Source organism: Lolium rigidum, chromosome 7, assembly GCF_022539505.1.
Source record: "Lolium rigidum isolate FL_2022 chromosome 7, APGP_CSIRO_Lrig_0.1, whole genome shotgun sequence".
NCBI classification, from domain to species: Eukaryota; Viridiplantae; Streptophyta; class Magnoliopsida; order Poales; family Poaceae; genus Lolium; species Lolium rigidum.
In genome coordinates, this window is record NC_061514.1 from 53,667,653 (window position 1) to 53,674,500 (window position 6,848).

Here is a 6,848-nt window from a genome sequence, read left to right on the forward strand (position 1 = left end):
AGTTAACAAGCTCCTTAATTCAATGTTCATATTTAAATAACCTTAGAGTGCATGAAAGATCAATTCAACTAAACCAAGTACTAACATAGCATGCACACTGTCACCTTCATGCTATGTAGGAGGAATAATACACATCAATACTATCATAGCAATAGTTAACTTCATAATCTACAAGAGATCATAATCATAGCATAAACCAAGTACTAACACGGATGCACACACTGTCACCATTACACCGTGCGGGAGGAATAAAACTACTTTAATAACATTGCTAGAGTAGCACATAGATAAGTTGTGATACAAAATACATTGCAATCATAAAGAGATATAAATAAGCACTTCACTATGCCATTCATAACGGTGAGTAAGTATTCTGTGAAATATAGCCTAAGAGACCCACACGGTGCACACACTCGTCACCTTTACACACGTGGGACAAGGAGTCTCCGGAGATCACATGAGTAAAACTCACTTGACTAGCATAATGACATCTAGATTACAAGCATCATCATATGAATCTCAATCATGTAAGGCAGCTCATGAGATTATTGTATTGAAGCACATAGGAGAGAGATTAACCACATAGCTACCGGTACGGCCCCGAGCCTCGATGGAGAACTACTCCCTCCTCATGGGAGCAGCAGCGGTGATGAAGATGGCGGTGGAGATGGCAGCAGTGTCGATGGAGAAGCCTTCCGGGGGCACTTCCCCGCTCCGGCAGGGTGTCGGAACAGAGACTCCTGTCCCCCAGATCTTGGCTTCGCGATGGCGGTGGCTCTGGAAGGTTTTCTGTATCGTGGTTCTTCGCATCAGGGGTTTCGCGACGGAGGCTTTAAGTAGGCGGAAGGGCAGAGTCGGGGGGCTGACGAGGGGCCCACACCATAGGGTGGCGCGTGCCCCTCCTTGGCCGCACGGCCCTATGGTCTGGCCACCTCGTGGCCCCACTTCGTATGCTCTTCGGTCTTCTGGAAGGTTCGTGGCAAAATAGGCCCCTGGGTCTTCGTTTCGTCCAATTCCGAGAATATTTTGTTACTAGGATTTCTGAAACCAAAAACAGCGAGAAAACAGCAAGCGGCACTTCGGCATCTTGTTAATAGGTTAGTTCCAGAAAATGCACGAATATGACATAAAGTGTGCATAAAACATGTAGGTATCATCAATAATATGGCATAGAACATAAGAAATTATCGATACGTCGGAGACGTATCAATAACACAATCAGCAGTTTCAACTACAACACACTTATTAATAGATGAATCAATTTTATCTTTACACGGTTCATGATACTTATCAAAATTCTTCTTAGGCAATTCATAATGAGAGGCAAAAGCTTTATAAAGGTTTGCAGCAACTTGAGAATCAAGACCATATGTAGCACTCATATTACGAAATGTATCAGTATCCATAAAAGCTTCAATGCATTTATAATCATAAATTATACCTGATTCTCTATCCTTGTCGTTCTCCCAACCTTCAGTATTTTCTTGGATCCGGTCAAGAAGGTCCCTTTTAAACTCTTCTTTGTTGCGTGTAAATGATCCAGAGCAAGAAGTATCCAGCAAGGTCTTGTCTTGAAAAGAAAGTCTTGCATAGAAATTATCAATAATAACATTACCAGGAAGCTCATGAATGGGGCATTTGAGCATTAAAGACTTCAATCTCCCCCAAGCTTGGGCAATACTCTCTCCATCATGAGGCCAGAAATTATATATGCGGTTCCGATCTTTGTGAATTTCACTTGGAGGATAAAATTTGGAATAAAATAAAGGCACAATGTCCTCCCGATCAAGAGAATCACCATTCTTCAGCAATTTATACCAATGCGCCGCTTTACCAGACAGCGATATAGAGAATAGTTTCTTCCTAACTTCACTCATAGCAATACCTGCACATTTGAATAACCCGCATAATTCATGCAAAAACAGTAAATGATCACCGGGATGGACAGTTCCATCCCCTTCATAGCGGTTATCCATAACATGTTCAATAATTTTCGTAGGTATTTTATATGGTATTACTTCCTCACCTGGCGCCTCATCCACTACCGTTGCAGTAGTAGTAGATTTCCCAAATAGAAATTGAAGAGAAGATCTCTCCATAATGACTTATAGCAGGCAGAAATAAAATAAGCACAAACGAGTAAAGGTTTTCCTTACCAATTCCACTTACCAATAGCGCTTCACTCCCCGGCAACGGCGCCGGAAAGTAGTCTTGATGACCCACAAGTATAGGGGTGTATCGTAGTATCTTCGATAAGTAAGAATGTCGATCCCAACGAGGAGCGAAGGTGTTGACAAGCAGTTTCGATGAAGGATTCACTTGTAAATGCTCACGAGACAAGTATTCGGGGGTTTTGATGTAACAAATGAATAAAGTACGAGTAAGTAAAATGCAAGAGAAATAATTGCAGCGAGTGGCCCAATCCTTTTTAGCACAAAGGACAAGCCGGTTTGTTTACTTATAATGACCAAACGTTCTCGAGGACACACGGGATTTCAGTCTAGTGCTTTCGCTACATACAGTTGATTAATCTTCATTGTTTTGATAAGTGTTGTGTGGGTGAACCTATGCTAATGTACCACCCTTCCTAGGACTAATACATACTTGTGATTATACCCCTTGCAAGCATCCTCAACTACAAGAAAGTAATTAAGATAAATCTAACCACAACCTTAAACTGCGAGATCCTGCGATCCCTCCCGCATCGATATACCAACGGGGGTTTAGGTTTCTGTCACTCCGGCAACCCCGCAATTGGCAAACGAGTACAAGATGCATTCCCCTAGGCCCATAAATGGTGAAGTGTCGTGTAGTCGACGTTCACACGACACCACTAGAAGAATAACACCACAACTTAAATATCATAACATTGAATATTACTCAACCATAGTTCACTACTAACATTTAGACTTCACCCATGTCCTCAAGAACTAAACGAACTACTCACGAGACATCATATGGAACATGATCAGAGGTGATATGATGATGAATAACAATCTGAACATAGACCTTGGTTCAATGGTTTCACTCAATAGCATCAACAACAAGTAGAAATCAGTATCGGGAGAGTTTCCCCTATCAAACAATCAAGATCAAACCCAAATTGCTACAGCGGTGACGATGTCCAGCGGTGGAGATGGCGGTGATGATGGTGGAGATGATGATGATGGTGATGGAGATGATGTCCAGCTCGATGGCGGTGACGATGGCGTCGATTTCCCCCTCCGGGAGGGAATTTCCCCGGCGGATTCCTGCCCGCCGGAGAGCTCTTTTCTCTCTGGTGTTCTCCGCCCCGCAGAGGCGGCTGTAACCCTTCGTGAGGATTCCTCTGTGGCTTAGGTCTTCGGGACGAAGGGTTTCGCGAAGAAAAGGAGGCGAACGAGGCCGAGGGGGCCCCACACCACATGGTGGCGCGACCAGGCCATGGGCCGCGCCACCCTATGGTGTGGGCCCACCCTGGGTCCAGCTGGCTCCCCCTTCTGGCTTCCTCCGTCATCTGGAAAAATAGGATTTTTGGTAAAACTTCCTTCCACGAGTTGATCTTCCGAAATATCGCATCCCGACGGTGCTTTTTCCAGCGAGAATCCCGGCTCCGGTGCTCGATCTCCAAATAATCATGAAACATGCAAAATAGATGAAATAACATAAGTATTGTGTCCCAATATGAAATATATCAATGAATAACAGTAAATTATGATATAAAATAGTGATGCAAATTGGACGTATCAAGGGTTTTCGAGAGAGATCTAATCTACCTACGAACATGAACCACAACGTTGATACTAATGTTGTCAATAGAAGAGTAAACTGAATCTTCACTATAGTAGGGGAGACAGACACCCGCAAAGCCTCTTATGCAATACAAGTTGCATGTCGAACGAGGAACAAGTCTCATGAACGCGGTCATGTAAAGTTAGTCCGAGCCGCTTCATCCCACTATGCCACAAAGATGCAAAGTACTCAACTAAAGATAACAAGAGCATCAACGCCCACAAAACCATTGTGTTCTACTCGTGCAACCATCTATGCATAGACATGGCTCTGATACCACTGTAGGGATTCGTTGCATAGAAAACAAAAAATTTCCTACCGCGAACACACAATCCAAGCCAAGATGCAATCTAGAAGACGGTAGCAACGAGGGGATTATCGAGTCTCACCCTTGAAGAGATTCCAAAGCCTACAAGATGAGGCTCTTGTTGCTGCGGTAGACGTTCACTTGCCGCTTGCAAAAGCGCGTTGAAGATCTTGATCACGGCGCCACGAACGGGCAGCACCTCCGTACTCGGTCACACGTTCGGTTGTTGATGAAGACGACGTCCACCTCCCTGTTCCAGCGGGCAGCGGAAGTAGTAGCTCCTCTTGAATCCGACAGCACGACGGTGTGGTGTCGGTGGTGGTGGAGAAACCCGGCGGAGCTTCGCTAAGCGTGCGGGGAAGAAGGAGTAGTGGGGCGGCTAGGGTTTGGGGAGAGGGGGGCGCCGGCCATGTAGGGGGTGCGGCCACCTTGTGGTCTTGGGGTGGCCGGCCCCCTCCCCTTGGCCCCTCATTATATAGGTGGAAGCCCCAAGTGCTGGACTACAAGTCTCCGAATAAGACCCGAACCCAAAACCTTCCATGTGATAGGGAAACCTACCCAAGGTGGGAATCCCACTTGGGGTGGGATTCCCCCTTCCATGTGGGGGTGGCCGGCCCCCTTAGGGGAGTCCACTTGGGACTCCTCCCCTTTAGGGTTGGCCGGCCATGGGAGGTGGAGTCCCTCCGGGATTCCGCCTTCCTTAGTGGTTTCTTCCGGACTTTTCTAGAACCTTCTAGAACCTTCCATAGAACCTTCCGGATCATTTTAAATCTTATAAAATGACTTCCTATATATGAATCTTATTCTCCGGACCATTCCGGAACTCCTCGTGATGTCCGGGATCTCATCCAGGACTCCGAACAAATATTCGAACTCCATTCGATATTCAAGTTCTACCATTTCAACATCCAACTTTAAGTGTGTCACCCTACGGTTCGCGAACTATGCGGACATGGTTGAGTACTCACTCCGACCAATAACCAATAGCGGGATCTGGGAGATCCATAATGGCTCCCACATATTCAACGATGACTTTAGTGATCGAATGAACCATTCACATACGATACCAATTCCCTTTGTCACGCGATATTTTACTTGTCCGAGGTTTGATCATCGGTATCACTCTATACCTTGTTCAACCTCGTCTCCTGACAAGTACTCTTTACTCGTACCGTGGTATGTGGTCTCTTATGAACTTATTCATATGCTTGCAAGACATTAGACGACATTCCACCGAGAGGGCCCAGAGTATATCTATCCGTCATCGGGATGGACAAATCCCACTCGTTGATCCATATGCCTCAACTCATACTTTCCGGATACTTAATCCCACCTTTATAACCACCCATTTACGCAGTGACGTTTGATGTAATCAAAGTACCTTTCCGGTATAAGTGATTTACATGATCTCATGGTCATAAGGACTAGGTAACTATGTATCGAAAGCTTATAGCAAATAACTTAATGACGTGATCTTATGCTACGCTTAATTGGGTGTGTCCATTACATCATTCATACAATGATATAACCTTGTTATTAATAACATCCAATGTTCATGATTATGAAAACTAATCACCCATTAATCAACAAGCTAGATAAGAGGCATACTAGGGACTCTTTGTTGTTTACATATCACACATGTATCAATGTTTCGGTTAATACAATTATAGCATGGTATATAAATATTTATCATAAACATAAAGATATATAATAACCACTTTTATTATTGCCTCTTGGGCATATCTCCAACAGTTATTACCTGGCCAGAACAACCTTGAATAGTTTTACCACATTTTCTGACTTGCAAAAGAATAAAATGCCACTATTCTAGTAGTAGGTCTTCCATCCAATATAGTAGATAAGTAACAGATGAGGCAAAGCCCAAACTTCTCGCCATTGGATTCAATGGAATATCAAACCAAATAAATAAAATTATATATATGCACTTTAAATAACAGAAATATATTTGGGCTCAAAACCCAAGTAGTATACAGTTAGTGAAGCCAAATAAAACACAACATAGATTACATACCCTCACCTGAAATGAGCGACTTCAGGATGTCAGTATGTGGTACTCAAATTTTCAGTCGCTCTTTCCATGTCAGGATGTCAGTATGTAGATCTAAAAAAAGGATGTCAATATGCGAACCAAAATACCAAACCTGAATACATGTACTTCAAACAATACTAATGATGCATCTACTATATACATACCCATAAATGAATAGAACATTTATTTAAAAAAATTATCTGAGTATGCACCTAAGACGGTTCCTTTGATCGGAGCGGCAACCTCATAACATCCCATAGTGGTGAACTTCTCCACGTTGCACCTTGTAAATCTAGGAGACTGCAAAAAAGAAATATTAAGCAAAGAGCATTAGAAGAAAAAAATACAATTAGCTCAAATAGATACATATGCGTAAGTTAATACCCTAGTGCTAGCTGTTTCAGGAAACGGCACACCTTAATCTGAACTAATTTCAACGAAAAGTGGTTGTATTGTGCACTGCAGTAAATATAAAATTAATCCTTTCCTGACCAAGCCTTTGAACTGTGTGCCATGATAGCTTGTTCCTGACCATAGAAAAACAATATTTCTCTAGAGCCATAATTTATCCCAAACATGAAAAGCACATATTAGATAGTATGCACACTTCTAAATGTTGCAAAAAAGAGCCTCATCTGCACCACAAGAACCAAAGAAATTGGGAAACGGTGGATTCGTAGAACTGACCAAAAGGGAGAGAGATAGAGATGCAACAGGGAT